The 17,742-nt window shown below is 41.6% G+C and overlaps 1 protein-coding gene across 16 annotated transcripts in view; it reads left to right on the top strand.

Moving 5' to 3' along the window:
• The first annotated feature begins 279 nt into the window (after positions 1 to 279).
• Positions 280 to 17,742, top strand: part of EPB41L2 (erythrocyte membrane protein band 4.1 like 2) — a 219,777-nt gene continuing 202,314 nt past the window's right edge. For 4 of the 16 annotated variants that reach the window (XM_049654360.1, XM_049654358.1, XM_049654357.1 and 1 more), the window contains exon 1: positions 290 to 491. The gene's annotated coding sequence lies outside the window, so the exon portion shown is untranslated. Of the gene's footprint in view, positions 492 to 632; positions 859 to 901; positions 1,345 to 17,742 lie in introns of those variants that run through there. The other 12 variants (XM_049654356.1, XM_049654354.1, XM_049654346.1 and 9 more) reach the window with 8 other exon arrangements.

The raw sequence follows: 17,742 nt of genomic DNA, 5'->3' as shown, positions 1-17,742 counted from the left end.
TCTAGGGCCTACCCTTGTGTCTGCTTCCGAATAGATGTTCAACAAAGGGTTAGTCAATGAACGCACTTTGGAGAAATAACTTTTAAAACTTGATAAGAAGGACTTAAGGGCGGGTGAAAGCCTGGCGCACTGGCAATAGCCGTCATTAACCAGGGCAGCTCTGCTGGCGAGACGCGTCCTTCCAGCCCTGGTACCCGGGCCACCGCGCGCGGCGAATCCCGCGGGAAGGGCCGCCCCGGGGGTGTGGCCTGGGGCGGGGGCGTGGCGAGGCCCGCGGGGGTTTCCGCGCCGGGGGCGCGTCCGGCGGGGGCGCAGGAGGGGCTTCCGCCGCGAGGGGGCGGGGCTGGCGCTCCGAGTCCTCTGACGGCCCCAGCCAGGGAATTTCAATTTGAAACCGAGCGGAGGGAGGAGGCGGTTGCGGCGTCCCGGCGGCAGGGGCTGGAGCGGGACCAGTTCCCGCAGCGAGGGAGCCCTGGAGGTGCAGTGTCCGGGTAAGGAGGCTTGCGGGGCTGCAGAATGGCGGGCCCGGGCCGGGGGAACCCGGGCCGAGAGGCTGGTCTCTGCGGAGCTGCAGGGGCGGCTCGGATTTTTCCTCTGGCTGCAGCTGGGAAGCTGATCCCTGGCAGGAAGCGGTGGCGGGACGGTCCCACCGTGGGGGAGGGCGACCGGCTTTGGGATTTTCTGCGGCTACGTCTTTCCTCTCCTCCTCTTCGCTACCGGACCCCATTCCCGCCTCGAGGTCCGGGTCCTGTTGCTCCAGGCCGGATTCCCGCTTTCCCGCTCCGCTTTGGTCCCCCGTAACTCCCTTCCCGGGAGCCGGGGCCACGTCTGGTCGGAGCCGGGAGAGGTGGGGGCATGGTGAGGACTGCGCCGGTCCCGCCGAGGTGCCGTGGCTCAGGGTCGCGCGTCCAGGGCCCCGCTGAGAGGCTGGAGAAGGAATCCGGCTCCATCCCGGGCGCGGGCCGCGGAGAGGGAGCCGATCCCAGCGTGGAGCACAGCACGGGGGCTCCGGGGAGGGGGCGGCGGCGTCCTTCAGGGGGATGATTTGGGGTGAGGAAGCGCGGGCGAGGGCGCCGCGCCTTCCCGGACAGGCAGCGCGCGTGGGCTCCGCAGGTTGCTGGGCGAGGGGGGCGCGCCAGCCCCACGCGCCGCGCCGTCCGGCCGGGCGTCCGCCCGCGCGCGCCCCCGTTGCGGTCCCCGAGGAAGCCGGCGGCCGGGGCCGCTGCGGAGAGGGGCGCACGCTTGCGCTCTGGTCCTTACAATTCCCACACGCAGGCGGTCTCTGCACGGATGGCTTGTTTGCCTCCGCCGGGGCTGGGGACGCAGGGCTGGGAGCAGTTTTAGGTGAGCTGCCGGGGGAAAGACGGGAAGAACCGAACCGAACGAGGCAGCTGGCTTGTCTGTGGAGGTGGGGGGTGGGGGACATCGGTCTTTACACTTCTCGGGATCGCTCACCTCCCCTGAGGTCAGGGTTTTTGGGAGAGATTAGAAGATCTCTCGCCAACAGTCTTATTATTTTTAGGGGAGGTCTCTTGTGGGACCCTAGGATACCTTAAATTGAATTCCCCGTCACCACAACCGCTGGTCCTGTTTTTAAGAGGGTGAGAAGGTGGAACCCTAGAGGAGCGGTGGATGTGTTTTTTTGAATCACATCTTTCCCTCAGTTTCTTGAACTTCTTGCCTCCGAAATGGTGTCTCTGGGGCGTCGTTGGGCCAGGAGTCTTGTTCTTGGTACTGTTATTTAAGCTTTTTTTTTTTTTTTTTTTTTTTTTTTTTTAATAATTCTTACGGTTTTCCCTATATTCTTCCATATTCTTCAGTTCCCTCTTTATGCCCCCCTCCCCCCCTTTTTCCCTTCTCTTCCCGGAGTGCATTATTTCTCTATTCCCTAACTGTATATAATGTGACAATTAGCATTTTAGCCGGCGTTCTGTCACGTTTCACCTTGGGTTTAGCACTTGAGGGAAACCGAGTCAATTTCTTGGCGCGCAGGAGCTGGGATGTAGGATTCTCAGGCTTTGGATAGGTTTTACTGGGAAACGAATAGCACTTAATCCTGTTCAGATTCTGTTTGCAGCCTCGTTGCTGTGAGAAATCACTGGGTTGCCGTTGCAGCGGCTGATGGGGCTGCACTGCAACGCAATCTTGGATTGTGATAAGGGCCACCGACTACGTGAATCGGGCGGACAGAAATTTTAAAGAGCGAAGCTGTGTCACCTGGCAGGGCTCAAGTGATCAGTCCTATAATTCAATTTGAGAACCACTACCAAACCTCAGATAATCTACTCCCTGGAGGTTATTGGAGAACTGTACAAGTGGTAATGACTTGGCACAATGGTGTGGATTTAGGGCTCATTTAATCCTATCCTGTCTTCCTCACTTCTTGGGCAGAATTCCCACCGAAGTCAGTAGTGGTCTTGTGTGCACAAGGACCGCTGAGAACAAGAGGCTGCTCATTTGGAGTAATGGGAGGAGACAACTTCTTTGCTTCTAAAACACCCTTCTTTAAGAAAGACCTAGTCATAACAGTTCTTAATCTTTTACCTCTAGTCCCAAATAGCGGGAGCACTGTGTGCAAAGACCTACCAGAGAAAACAGGTGGGTGAGTTGAGCCCCAGCTTCAAAATTGGTATCTAAATGGGACGGGGATTGCTTAAAAGGATTAAATGTGATAATTCAACAAAGTTAGAATTTCAGTGAAATTATTATTAACTTGGGCGAAAAAATTTAAACTGCTGTGGAATATCGTTAACCGGGTATGTATTATAAAATTGGGTATGTATACAGCTGGGTGTGTACACTAAAATCAGAAATTCCATTCCAAGTAGAAAGAAGCAAATTTGCCGATTTAGGGGATGCATCAGAAGAGAGGCCCACCTGTGCGAATGTAAGACAAGGAAATTCACATTGGCTCTCACTGTATCTGGAGAGGTAGCTTTTACTACAGTTAGTGTCTATACAGGTGTTAGTGACTCTGCGCCTGTCATTGGATTTGTGAGCGCCCGCTGGTTTCCAGTTTAGCTTTGTGCTGATCTGAGTTGGTGAGCTTGCCGGGTCCTTTGCTTCTTAACGTAACGTTCCTGTGGTTTACCCTTTCCAAATTACCAGTTCGAAAGAATCGAGTTTAGAAGACCTATCCAGTCACCAGATTTTAAAAATAGATTTTTAAAAATCATAAGCATGTCCATGTGTACTACCCAACCCTTTGCTTTCAACTAAAAATACTTGCCAAGATGACAAAGCAGTCCTCAACCAAAATATTTATTGGTAGAATTACTCTGTAATTAGTAATATTGTGTAGTTATGTTTAACATCAGGTTTTGCTCTGAATCACTACTCTCATATTACTGTGGCTAGAGAACTACAAGCGTTTTTATCTTTGCCATTTTATTTAGGAACGTGAGGTTTATATTTTATATAGTAGAATGCTAAATATTTTTAAAGATTTGACTTTGTTTCTGTTTCCACAGGAAGGTATGGGCCTTTTTCTTTGTTGTTTTGAACTGAAGTAGTGTTTTTGAAAGCTCTGTGTGGACTTTTTAGAAGAGCATGCCTTGCTAATACTTTTATAAGGCAATATAGTAATTTATAGGGATCGATATTGCTGAGAGTCAAATTTGCATTTCTAAAATCTGTATTTTTACTGGAGAAAACAAAGGAAATGTGCCTACATCCCCCGCCCCACCTTTATTTAGAAACATTTCCAGTGGCCTTGTTTGTTTTTTCAGATTCAGAATTACTCTACCTAACCACTGGGTACCCTTACAGATTTAAAAGCTGTAAGTAAATGTTTATGCTGGCATCAGTAGTCTAGCAAATACTAGCCAAACCCTAATTTACTGCCCTTTTATAGAATCTTGGAATTTCAGGGCTGGACCTTTAGGAGTCAGCAAATCCACTTTCAGACCTTGTCCTTTTCCCCCAACACACAAACATTTCCAGACTCTTTGGAAGGCCTGAGTTAATAGAAGATTTGTATATGAATCCCCCACAGATTCCAGACAGAGCATCCCTTGGGAATGCCATGTTTTGGCACAAACCAGCAACTCAGTATTCATAAGATATCTATCATTCGTCTGACTGGGCAGTGCCCCAGACTAAAATCTCAAATGGAGTCATGGCTGCTGTCATTAGTTGTAGGGGAATGGCCTCCAAGTATAAACGCTAGAGTTGTGTAGAAGTTATAGGTAAGCCAACAGGGAAACAAAAGAATCCTCTCTAATAGCTAGAAAGTGAGAACCAGTGCTTTTTAAAGTTTTTCTGTAAAGTGTGTATGTATGTTTATTTTATATGAGAGAGGGAATATATTTATATATATGTGTATATATATTTGTTATGTGAAGTGTCTGTAACATTGTACTTAATACATTTGAAAATCTGTTCATTGAACCTTTAATATTTTGGAGGTGATTTTTGTGAGGATTCTTTGAAAGTTGGAGTTGACATGGAGCTCGGTACTAGTTCATGTAGAAATGCCATGTAGGCAATATTTCATATAGGGGATTTGCTTTTCTTGCTAGTGGGTATTGTTTCCCCTTGATCTGTGTTTGGAATGAGACCTGTGCGGGTTTCTTAGATGTGTTTTTCATGTCTAGAAGGGTAGATAATTAATATAAAGTTTCTCTAAATACCCAGTGTTTGGGATAGTATTTATTTTAATGAGAATTTTGGTGCTTTTCTCAATTTTCTTATTTTTAAAGTGATGTCTCTTACCTGTTAGTATAAGCACAATAGTTTATGACATACTGCTTCTGGATTTTTTCCCTAAAGATTGAAATTGGGCTAATTTCATATTCTCAGTTACTTTTAAAACAGAAATCGTTTTCATTTCACAGATACTGCTCTATGTATTAGTGTTTTTTCATTTCAGCACATAGAGCCATAAAGGTCTAAATGTATATAGATGGCCCCCCCGATGATTTTTATAGTAATACGGGATATGTTTAAGGAATAAGAATTAAAAAAACATTTTTTTTTTAATGTTTATTTTTGAGAGAGACAGTGCGAGCAGGGGAGGGGCAGAGAGAGAGGGAGACACAGAATCTGAAGCAGACTCCAGGCTCAGTTATCAGCACAGAGCCCGGTGTGGGGCTTGAACTCACAGACTGTGAGATCATGACCTGAGCTGAAGTCGGATGGTTCTAAAAAAAAAATTTTTTTTAATGTTTATTCATTTTTGAGAAAGAGAGAGAGAGACACACACAGAGTGTGAGTGGGGGAGGGGCAGAGAGAGGGGGAGACACAGAATCTGAAGCAGGCTCCAGGCTCTGAGCTGTTAGTACAGAGCCCAATGCTGGGCTCACACTCACGGAGTGCAAGATCATGACCTGAGCTGATGCTGGTTGCTTAACTGACTGAGCTACCCAGGAGCATCTTGGGGAATAAGAATTATCTTTTTATTTGCTCTGAGAAATAGCATCAGTAAGATTTTAGGTAGCCAAGTTAATGTTTTGCACATGTAACTAATTTCAGTGTCACGGGGATGGTTTTTGTTCTTTCTAGGTTAAGAATGGGAGGGCATGGAAATTGCTCAAAGGGATTTGTCTGTTCATCTGTAGGATCTTATTGTCCATATCAGGTATGGAAGTTCATTGTATCTAAACTAAGGCTTTCATGCTGTAACTGAAAAGTCAGTTTGGTCTTGCTTTCCTCTTTTTATGGCCTCATTATCAACCTCTTTGAAAAGAATTTTCAAATACATAAGGACTTACATTACCTTCCAAATGCCTTATTCCAAGATAACTGTGATTTTGGAAAGTTTTCATATAGGTCTGATTACCAGCTCCCTAATCATCTTTTCTAAGCACTGAATTCAGGTTTCTAGACTTCCTGTTGAGCTGGACCTAACATCGTGATAACAGCACTGCTGAGTTTAATCATATTTTTGAGTTTCCTGTGTATTCTACCAGTATAGATACACATCACAGTATCTTGAAGACATTAAATTAAAATGTAATTTACACTGTGCCACATAATTCTTAGGTTCTTTTATACCTTAGATTCATTCACCTAGAGGACCAGAGAGGAGCGTGGAAATTATTTAGTTGATGTGGAGTGGGTTTAGTGGGGAAGGTACTGCCCAGTGGTTTACGAATTGCCTGAGACTTTAGTAAAGTATGTGTGTGTGTGTGTGTGTGTGTGTGTGTGTGTGTGTGTGTGTGTGTGTCTTGAATGTCAGAGAGAGAGATTTTTGGGAGCAGTTTTTCGTTTTTTAAAATTTTTCCTTCTTTTAATGTTTATTCCTTTTTTTGAGAGAGAGAGACAGAGCACGAGTCAGGGGGAGACACAGAATTGAAGCAGGCTCCAGGCTCTGAACTGACACAGAGCCTGATGTGGGGTTTGAACCCATGAACCATGAGATCATGAACTGAGCCAAAGTTGGACGCTTAACCGACTGAGCCACCCAGGCACCCCAGTTTTTCAATTAGCAATAATCACTCCTTGGATAAATCTCATTGGCTATTATGCTGCCACTGCACAAAGCTTTTGGGAGCAGTTTTTGAAAGGTTTTTGGGAAACAGAAGTTCAAAAACTGCTGATTTAGTTCTGTTCTTATTTTTGAGATTAGGAAACTTCCATCCTGCAAGACTGGTTTATTTCTGGAGCTACTGTACAGCTGTATTCTGGGATGTACCTTTGCCTCTCTTCCTGTGCTCCCAGGTTACTGGGCTCCATGTCTCTTTCTTAAGTCTTACTTTACGTGACTCTATCCTCCAGTAGTTTCCAAGAAAGTGCACGTGGAAGGTGAATTATTTGAAACCTTGCATGTCTTGAAGTAGCTTTTTTCCATTCATAAAATGCCTTTTTTTTTTTAAAGTAGGCTCCCCACCTAAAAATGGAGCTTGAATTCATGACCCTGAGATCAAGAGTTGCATGCTCTACCTGAAATGCCTTTTTGTATTCTTAAGTTGAATGCTTTTATAGTTTGGCTGGGTATAGAATTCTAAATGAGTGATTACTTAACCTTTGAATTTTGAAGGCATTATTCTGTTGTGTTCTGGCATCCCAGCGCTATCCAGAAGGAGCAGTACAATTCTAATTCCTGCTTCTATGCATGTGGTTGATTTGTTCTCCTCAGAAGTTTTTAGGATTTTCTTTTTGAACTTGGTGTTTTGAAATTTCATAATGGTGTGCCTTGGGTGTGGGAGGTTTTTTTACTCATTGTACTTTTGGGTTGGAAACTCTTGTCCTTTAGAAATATTCCTCCATGGTAATTTCTCCCTCTATGTTCTCCGATCTTTCTGAAACTTATGTTATTTTTGGATGTTGAATTTTTTAGATTGACGCTCCAATTTTATTTATTTATTTATTTATTTAGTCTTATACTTTCTCTTTGTATTTTTGTTGACTTTTTGGCTTTCTTCAGTGTTCTCTTCTAACTTCTCTACTGAATTTTTTTGTTTTCCTATTTTCTAAGCTGCTCCTTGGTCACTGAATTTTCTTTTTGGCAATGTCCTTTTTTAAATATTTGTAGTATCTCCAATCTTATCCTACTTGGTGGCCCTTTCTACTTGCTTTCCCTCTGTCTGGAATGCTTTCCCTCAGATACCTACATGGCTTACTCCCATAACTCCTTCAGATCTTTGCTTCCCATGATCATTTATTTGAAACTACAGCCCCACTCCCACACCTGCCCCAGCATCCCTTAAATCTTTTCCTTTTCTCTCTTCTACAGTATTAGTATTATTATCATCTGAGTGTAAACTGCAAGTAGACAAATGTTTTTGTCTATTTTGCATTTTGTGAATATGTGTTGACAATAATTGGGCCTCTTTGTTTTCTGTGTACCTCTCACATTTGCCCTCTATGTCTGGGTTCCCTAAACCTGGACACTTTCTTCCTTCAGCTGCTCTAGAGAGTGAACCTCTTCTCCTGTCTTTTGGCTGCAAAAGTTTGGAGAGAACAGGAGAGAGAAGGAGGTGTTTCAGTGTCCCATGTGCTTCTAGCTGGTCTCCTGTTTTCGGCTCTCTCACCTCAGCCCTCAGTGGTATCTGGAACCTCCGCTTACTGAGGATCCCGGGGCCTCTTCCAGCACTCGGATTGCTTCTTGCAAGCCCCCACCAGGCCAGGGATTCAGGTTTGGCTTCCTCTCTTTGCTAAGTCAGTTACTTTGTACATCTGTTTTCCATCTTCTAAAATTCTGTTGATATATCTCATCTGCTAGCCTGTCCCCTCCCTTTTTTTGTCCCCCTCCCCCCTTTTTAAAAAATTTCCTTACTGTCATTTTAGTGTGGTTTTGGGAGGGAGCAGAAATTAACTCATGTTCAATCCACTGACTTAGGGTTTTAAATTGATAAAAATAAAATTCCCAAGATTACTGTGGACTGCAGCCATAATAAAATTGTCCTTTTTTCATGCCAGATGCTGAATTGATCTTCAGTTTTAGTTATGTATGTATGTATGAATGTGTGTGTGTGTGTGTGTGTGTGTATAAAGAGAAAGAGCGATTGGGCCAAGGTCTACCATGGATGGGAATGGATGACTGATAGGTCTTTGTACAAGCAAGTGCTTCCTAGGGAGACTTCAGGCGGTGTATTATTTTTTTCCCTGTGGTATTTCAAGAATTAGTTCAGTACAAATGCTTTCAAATCTGACAGTGTAAACTTGAATTAGATTTTAAAATATACAATAAAAACAAATTTGGTGAATACGTATCAAAAATGGCAATGTTATTTTAGTGTTTTCTGAGTAACTTAGTTTATCTTTAGACTGATATGTGGTTCGCATCCAAATACTTAAATATTCTTTGAATATTGATTCTGTGATATAGAGGAACTTTGAACTCGTGGATTCTGTTAAATACTTTCAGGGTGAGAACTTTTATTACTAGGGCACTTTTAGGGTGAGAACTTTTATTACTACACTCACGTAGGGATTTTTGTGTATGGAGTTTGGGGCAACAAAAATGGAGGTTCTGAATGAGGTAGTGGCTGGGAGGTCTGAGGAAGTTCTGGAAGACCCGAAGGCTCATATGTGCATGTGGTTAGGGCAGGTTAAATTGTTCAGTGGGTTTTACAGACTTATACATTCAAATACATTACTTTGTTCATTAACGTAGAAGGTGTTGCGGGCAGTAGATTAGGATAGCGTTTCCCCAAGGTGTGGTGGTACGTTAAAATGAGTTAAGGTGGTATACAGATGAATCTTTTTCTTTTAATGGTTAAATATATATGTCAGCGTACATCAGAAAAATAGACAAGTGCCTCAAACCTATGATTTCATTGATATTAACATAGTATAAGGCTAAAGTAGGTATTTTTTAAGCAACTTGGTTTAAGGATTGAGTATTCAGTAAATAATACAGTTTGGATTTGGCAAAAACTCTGAAGTTGGCATGAGAGTGAAGTTTGAGAAACATTGAATGTGTTCAAAATATGGTTTTCTTCATCAAGGTCATTGGTACATTTTTCCTTTCTCCTAATAGATAACAGCATAAAACTGTATGTAGTGATTGTGGCATAGACTTCTAAGGGTTTTCTTTTCTTTTTTTAATTCTGTTTTAATTTGTAAAGTTTTTTTTTTCTCTTTTCCGAGTAAATCATTAGAACATTTTCTCGTTTGATTCTTAAAACAATTTCATACCATATGTTCTACAGATAAGAAAAGTGAGTCAGGAAGAGGTTAATCTTACCCAGAGTCATCCAGTTTCATAATAGAGGCACAGCCAAAGCCTCCTTGTGTCCAGAGTTGTTCCCTCTGCTCTGTGCTCTTCTGCAGCTAATGGAGTTGCCAATTGAATTTTTCTTGGAGAACTCAGGAAGCCTGCCAAGTTTTGTAGCTAGAGGTCTGTCCTGTAGCTCACATCTATTTGTGTCTTGAGCCCTGAAGGTAGACAGAGCTAGATCTTCCAAAAATAGTTCAATAAATGTGTCAACATTTTGAGATACTGTTGAAAAAACAGGGAAGTAGAAGTCCTATGGGATTATTGGAAAATGGTGCCAAATGCCTTCCTTTAGTATTTGAAAAGCAAATGTGGCAGGGTCATCTGCTAGCCAGTGGTGCATATTCACCCTTTGTTTTTGGAGCCCACGTTCACTCTGATAATCCTTCACTTTTCCCCAGTGTGCTCTGTTGAATTGCTTTTGGACTCTGGTAGAAAAGCTGCTGAATGAACACCTTCCTTGAAAAAAAAAAAAAATTAATCCACTTCTCTTAAGGAGAAAAAGGAAACCTCTTGTTTTTCTTAATTACATAAATAAAAAAAATTGTGTGTGGGAAAGGTTAAAATGTCATGAAAAGAGTTGAGTCTGTCCACTGACAAAGGAATCAAGAGTTTATCCATGAGCTTGTAACTAGAACTGTTTTTGGATCTTAGCCACTAAAATCAACATCGGTAAAGCCTATGTCTTAATTTCCTTAATGCCAAGATTGTCTGTTTTACATTACACACATATGGGAATATGAATACATTTGTCCTACTCCCCCCCCCCCCCCCCGCAAACAGACACATAAAGGTATGTTGAAGATACTCTTAGCTTTTGTGGCTCTGCAGTGAAGAGCTGTAGCTGTGGGCAGCATGTGTAGTGCAGATGTGGCTCCAGCTTTTCCCCTAATTGCAGCCCGTTCGCTTTCATCCCTAGTGCTGCGAGCTTTAATGGAAAGACTCGAGGGCAGAGATTCGAGCATTCTGTAGATCCGTGATCTATGTGTTACTTGCTCTGTATGGCACACATGATAGCAGTGAAGGATGATGTGGCTCTTTTCTTAAGGACCTTTTTTGTTGTTAGATTTGTTTTTCATGGTTTTACTGTTTTTCATGTTTTTACTGTATCTGATTATCTGTTCAGGTGGTTTTTGGCAGAAGGAATGTACCATTGTCAGTTACAGAGAAGTGTCCTTTTTAAACTTTTTATTATGGGAAGTTTAACATATTCACAGGTAGAGAGAATAGTAGTGTACTGAACCCCAGGTACCCTCACCCAGCTTTGACGGTTACCGGGACGCAGCCAGTCATGTTTCGTCTATATTTCCCTTCCGCTCCTGATACTACCCCCCCCCCCCCCCCCCCCAGGATTATTTCAAAGCAAATTCTAGACATCGTATAGTTTCATTTGTATATAGGTAAGATATTTCCTCCTGCCCCTTCTTTTTGGCATGCGCTTTCTAGTTCCAGAGTAAAGTTCATGTTCATTGCTGCATTTGTAGGATTATAGAAATTAGTTCATTTGCCACGTGTATAGTTGTCATGTTTTTGGAATAAATATCTGAATATTGTTTCGATCAATGAAAGCAGTTTCATGTGAATGTAGCATTGTGGACATGGGAAATGCTTTAGCGAGTGCTAAAAAAAACCCTAACAATTTCTAAACCAAATCAGAGCTGATCTTCACACACTAATATATTCTCAAGGTAATGTTGCTGTTCTGCACATTTTTTTCCAGGGCTCCTATGTTTATACCAGACTTCAATGATTGTAGATTTTTCTTTTTTCTCCTTTCCTACCTCCCATGCTCCCTCTCTCTTTCTTTCATTCTTTCGCTTAGCATAGTTTAGTTGGCAATATGTTGGAAGTAGACCAAGCGAAACATTGCTTTTTTCAGCTGAGTGAATTTTAATGGGACTACAGTTATTGTAAAATCAGATCAACCTGCCATGTGTATGGTCTGTCTGGCAGTGTAGAGAGGAAAGTGCCTCAAACATGGGTCATACATTAGTTTATGAATCCTGTTTATAAATCAAAAGGTTGGCATTATAGCTGAAGTTGATAATCACTTAATAGTTCAAGTGCTTTTCCTAACTAATAAAGGCAGGATTTCTACGGGAGAGGTAGTTTATTTTATGTTTTACTTTTTACTTTTTTTTTTTTAATGTTGTTATTTATTTTTGAGACAGAGAGAGACAGAGCATGAGCAGGGGAGGGGCAGAGAGAGAGAGAGCGAGACACAGAATTCGAAGCAGGCCCCAGGCTCCGAGCTGTCAGCACAGAGCCCGACGTGGGGCTTGAACTCATGGACCGTGAGATCATGACCTGAGCCAAAGTTGTACGCTTAACCGACTGAGCCACCCAGGCGCCCCTAATTTTTACTTTTAATTAAAATACAGCTTAGTGTATTTTCCTTGTAAAGTCATTACGTATTGAATTAGTTTAATATGTACTTATTGAAATGTAGTTTAATTATTTTCTTTGTAAAGACATTACATATTGAATTCAAAAATATTGATAATAATAGGTAACATTTCTTGAATTCTTAATGTGTATCAGATACTGTTCTGTGAGCACTTTTGCTTAATTTTTTCAGTGAATCCCCACAGTAACCCAGTCTGGTAGGTACTGTTTTTCTAGGTTTACCTGTAAAAAAACCGAGTCATCACAAAGTTAAATAACTTGCTCGGGTTCATTCAGCTAATTAATGGCAGAGCGGGGAGTTGAACCCAGGTGGTCTGGTTCCAGACCCTACAGTCATAACTGCTGTCCTGTATCATCCCTAAATTCCTTCTTGATACCCTAGTCCTACTTGCATTCTCCTCCCCAGGGAGGAGACCCACAGCCAGTACTCCACTAGTGCATTAGTGTCTAATTTTAATTTGATCACAAGGGGTAGATTTCATTCAGAAACTGGAAAGCAGTTAATGAGAATGACACTTGTTCCTTTGCTGGCTTTAGTTATAAAGGAGAAAGGGGGGAAAGGTGGAAGCATACAGAAAGTAAGACGGTAACTACTGAGGTCTGTCTTACTTGTCCCCCGCTGTTTTTTTAAATGGAAATTTGAGTCCAACTGGAATGTTGACAAGTCATAGAGGAGTTGCTGAAGTCGGTAGTTCACAGTACCACGGGATGATCAAAATTCTTGTCTTCACTTGAGTACCTTGGAAGTGTCAGGTGGAGTGGAACTTCGGCCATCATTGATCTGTCCTGAAAAGAATAAACTTTTGTGGGAGTTTGTCTTGGGTCTTTAGTGACTGGAATTTTAACAAACCAGGTAACTGATACTTTTTTTTTTTTTTTTCTTCCTTTTTTCCTGAAAGGAGCAGAGGGGATAAAGAAAATTGTGGTGCCAAGTCCCAGTTCACCAATTCCTAAGTGTGACATTGGGGAAATGACACTGCTTCTTATGTTTGTTTCTTTAATGGTTCAGGTGCCCTGAATTAAGTCCTGATCCAGTGAAGTGTTGTCTGTGGCTCATTCATTTGTCTCGATGGAGAAGGTAATTTAAAGTGCCCTTAGGGGTGCCTGGGTGGCTCAGTCCCTTGGGCGTCCAACTTTGGCTCCTATCATGATCTCACTGTGAGTTCAAGCCCCGTGTTGGGCTCTGTGCTGACAGCTCAGAGCCTAGAGGCTGCTTCAAATTCAGTGTCTCGTTTTCTTTCTCTGCCCCTCCTCCGCTTGTCCTCTGTCTCTCTCTCTCTCAAAAATAAATAAACATTAAAAAAAATTAAAAATTATAATAAAGTGCCCTTTCTAAGAGGAAAAACATAGACATATGATTTTGGCAAAACATTTGATAAAGCTTTCATGGTATCTTTGTAGCAATTTTGGGAGGAAACTGTTTTGTGGTGGGAAGTCTGTGGTGGTGATTGTCACTGAAATTTTAGCCTTGGTCATCTCCTATCTAAAGTATTTTTTGCAAGTGGTTTTTATGATGACAGACAAGGACTCCCAATCAGATTTACAGATTCCATGGGCATTTGCAGGGAAACCTAATGAGCTGTATGCAGATTGTCTTGTTAGTTACAAAACTGGTTGAAATAAATAACATGAAAGTTTTTGGAAATAAAGTTAAGTCTGCTTAATTATAAGCTCCTTGAAAGAGTTCTAAAACAGCGCAGTCTTGGCCTTCTTTTCAGTGTGAATGAAGCTTTATTAAAAAGTAGTAGATGCGTTTGTATTCCTCAGTGTGAGGCTCCTTGACATGGAGTCTTACCACTCCTCTGAAATTGCTCTTTTCCAGGTAGTGGATGACCCTGTTGTCAAATCTATTGAATGCTTTCTTCCCCTGTGTTACTTCTGATACTCTTGACCCAGCATTGTCTTTGAAATTCTCTCCTGACATGTTGCAGTGCTTTGTTCTACTTCTTCTGTTCTTTGAAGACTTCTCTGACTGTCCCTTCAGCTTTTCCCTGTATCCTGGGGTTCTGTCCTTTGACTCTCCTCTCTAATTTTATGTCACCCAAGACTTCTTCTGCCATCATAATCTGTTGACTCAACTCTCTTTCTAGGCTTAGTCTTTTCCACTTAGCGGATGTCTCTACCTGTATCTCAAAGGATGTTTTTAAATGAATATGTGAAATATTTAAGGCGGAATGTGGGCTGTAATTGATTATTCTGTTTTGACTTGGAATATATTGTTAATTTTTAGGTACTGCATTGTAAGGGCTGTGTAGTATGGACTAAGTATATATTTGTTCGATAAAAACCAGTGGAAGATTAGACAAACTGAAGCCTTGTGCCTGGAAGGCTGCCTGGGATGTTGAGGTTAGGAGAAACTATAGCAACATGAGGCACTGGCTGTTGGAGATAACCGAAGGGCTAGGGCTTGCTGGGGTGGGCAACTTGTTGAGGTGTTTTGAGAGCTATGGTTTGAGCGCTGGCTTTCTTTCTTTTTTTTTTTTTCCTTGACAAAAGGTACCATAAGACACAGATTGGATATCTTGGCTCTTTTATCAGTATGGAAGTCTATGTGTGTTTTTTAGATGTGTGTGTACATAAAGAACAGAAACAAGCTTCATAAATTAGATCTTGAGCTTTACTACGTGTAGTTCACTCTGAGATTTTCTTTTCTGCGTAATAATAACAACAACAATAATAAAAATGCCAGTCAACAATTTACCAGCTTGATTTCACAGCTCATGAATGTGTTTGAAAAACCCTTTTTCCATGGGTAGAACTGAGATCTGGAGAAGGGAAATCTCCTTTTTGGTATGAGAGGAACTTTTTGACAGTTGGAGTAGGCAGAGGATGGAGTGGGCTGTCTTGGAAGGAAGTGACTTTCTCAAAGTTTGAAGGACCTCTGCCAGAGGCTGGTAACTGCCTGCTGGGAGCGGGGAGGAAGATTCACGGGGCAAGAGCTTGGACTTTGGGGCCATCACGGTATCCTCCAGGTCTTAGATTTTATGATTCTCATTTTGTGACTTGCTGAAATTTTTAGACAATTTCAAGATGGAAAAATACTAATTCTAAATTTATTTGTTAATATTCTACTTTAGGTAGAAAATGTATCACTGTTCTTTTTTTAGATGTTACAGTGTTTTAAAAAGTTAAAAAATTCATAAGCTAACTTTGTCATTTCCTTTCTTTTAATGAAAAAGCTTTATTTGGAAAGTTTTAAATATGTACAAAAGTAAATCAAGGGGCACCTGGGTGGCTCAGTCAATTGCGCGTCTGACTCTTGATTTAGGCTCAGGTCATGATCCCAGGGTCATGGGATCAAGCCCCATGTCGGGTTCCATGCTGAACTTGCTTGAGAGTCTCTCTCTCTCTCAAAGAAAAAAAAATTGAATAGTATGATGATGACCCTTCCCACCCAGTACTTCCCCATCTCCCAGCTTTAACAGTGATCAACTCCAGTGATCAACTCGTGGCTAACCTTGCTTTTATCCATATCTCTGTTTACTTTACCTGCAACTGTATCATTTTGAAGCACATCCTAGGCATCTTGTTCCATCTGCATATATTTCTTTTTTAAAAATTTATTTATTTATTTTGAGAGCATGGGAAAGGGGCAAAGAGAGAGAGAGAGAGAGAGAATCCCAAGCAGGCTCTGCATGCACAGAGCCCCACATGGGGCTTGAACCCACCAACCATGAGATCATAACCTGAGCTGAAATCAAGAGTCAGATGCTTAAACCAACTGAGCCACCCAGGTGCCCTTGTATGTATTTCGGTATGTATTTCTAAAAGCTAAGACTCTTGAAAAACGTCACAATACCATTATCACACCTAAACAAATTAAGTTAACTTTTAATATCATCAAATATTCACTGTATTCAGATTTCCAGTTTTTGTTTTCTTTCAGTTTTTTGTTTGAATCAGTATCCAAATTAGGTGCACACATTGTGATTAGTGATTCTCTTTATAGGTTCTGTCTCCTTTTCTCTTTTATATTTACTTGTAGTTTATTTATTTTTTAAGAAATTGGATTGTCCTATATCATTCCTATTTTTTATTTTGCTGATTTTATCCCTGTGGCATAGTTTTTTTTTTTTTTTTTTTTTGAGAGAAAGGACACATGCATGTACATGCATGTGTGGGAGGGGCAGGGAGAGAGAGGATCCCCTCAGCTGTGCTGAGAGCACAGAGCACATTCAGGCTCCAACTCACGCGAACCGTGAGATCACGACCTGAGCTGAAATCAAGAGTCTGACACTTAGACACTTACCTGATCCAGCTACCCAGGTTCTCCCCCCAGTCCCCAGCCATGGCATAGTTTTAACCTGTTCCTGTTTTGTAAATTGAGAGTTATGTACAGAGGCTTTTTATCAGTTCCACGTTCAATTAAAAAACACTTTTTTTTCCCAATGAATGTTTCATTGGTTCTGTTACTTCTTAACCACTCAGTTAATATACGAGGACTAATTGTAAAGGCGATTGGATTCCTTACTTGGGTCTTCATTTTCTAAAGTCGTTCTAAGCCAAATTTCCCATAAAAACAGATGGAACCACTTAGAAATTTGGGAAGATCATAATCCTCTGCAAACACCACATCCAAATACAAATTACACAAGAGTCTTTAGTCCAGCTTCCTTTCCAAAAAAGAAAGGGAAAAAGCAGATGCCTTCGTAATTTCCACAGACCACAAACCAGGTTTTCAGTTGGAGTGAGACATTTTACAGTAAAACCAGTCTTGATTTTTCTAGCACAATATGGAAACATTTCAGTTTTGCTAGTTAAATTTCCCACCCAGTAAGCAAGTATTGTTGGTGACTCCTCTCCCCTGCCCCCTCCCTTGGCGGTTGTGGGTAAAAGGATAAAAGTGGGAAGACAGCAAGTCAGAAAGCGACCGATATATGCGGAAAATCAAGTAAATGTGTTCTGTGGTCATCACTTTTTATCATGGGAACTTAAGATGTACAAATAGGGAACCCAGTGTAAGGAACACCCATGACCCCCAACCCAGTTTTTCCCCTTCATGTTCAGTGCACTTTGTAAAAGTTGGGTTTGGGTTCACACTGCTGTTCACCAGAATCTTCTCACGTTGTGAGGCTTGTGGCGGAGGCCTTACAGACTTTCTCTTGTCAGTGTTATTTTACTTTACTTTGGTTGGTATTTATTATTTGAGGTGGTAGGTGAAAAAGGTTCTGTAATTAGGTGAAGATGCTTCATTCCCTTCTTTTTTTTTTTTTTTTAATTTTTAATCGAAGTGTATACAGACATAAAGTAGGATAGTGAATCTCCATGTGCCCATCTTATAGCTAATTACTAACATATGGTTAATTTTGTGTCCTCTTTTGTGCCACCAAACAGCCTGTCCCCCTACCCTGTACCTTGCTGGATTGTTTTGAAGCAAGTCCCAGATATTGTATCACTTCACCTGTAAATACTTTTTTATATATCTGTAGTGGGTAAGCATTTAGAAAAAACAATACCACACATCCAATGTCGCATCTCACAATTTCATATCTCCTTAATAGCAAATATTCAGTGAGTGTTGTTCCCATTTGTTTTATAAATGTTTTTGTGGTTGGTTTGTTCAAGTCAGGACCAAATGAGGTCACATTTCATTTGGTTGGTATGTCTCTTAAATATCTTAATATGTAGTTTCTTTTCTTTTCTTTTCTTTTCTTTTCTTTTCTTTTCTTTTCTTT

This window comes from Panthera uncia (genome assembly GCF_023721935.1).
Source record: "Panthera uncia isolate 11264 chromosome B2 unlocalized genomic scaffold, Puncia_PCG_1.0 HiC_scaffold_24, whole genome shotgun sequence".
Classification (NCBI taxonomy): domain Eukaryota; kingdom Metazoa; phylum Chordata; class Mammalia; order Carnivora; family Felidae; genus Panthera; species Panthera uncia.
This window is presented reverse-complemented; position numbering and strand designations above follow the sequence as displayed.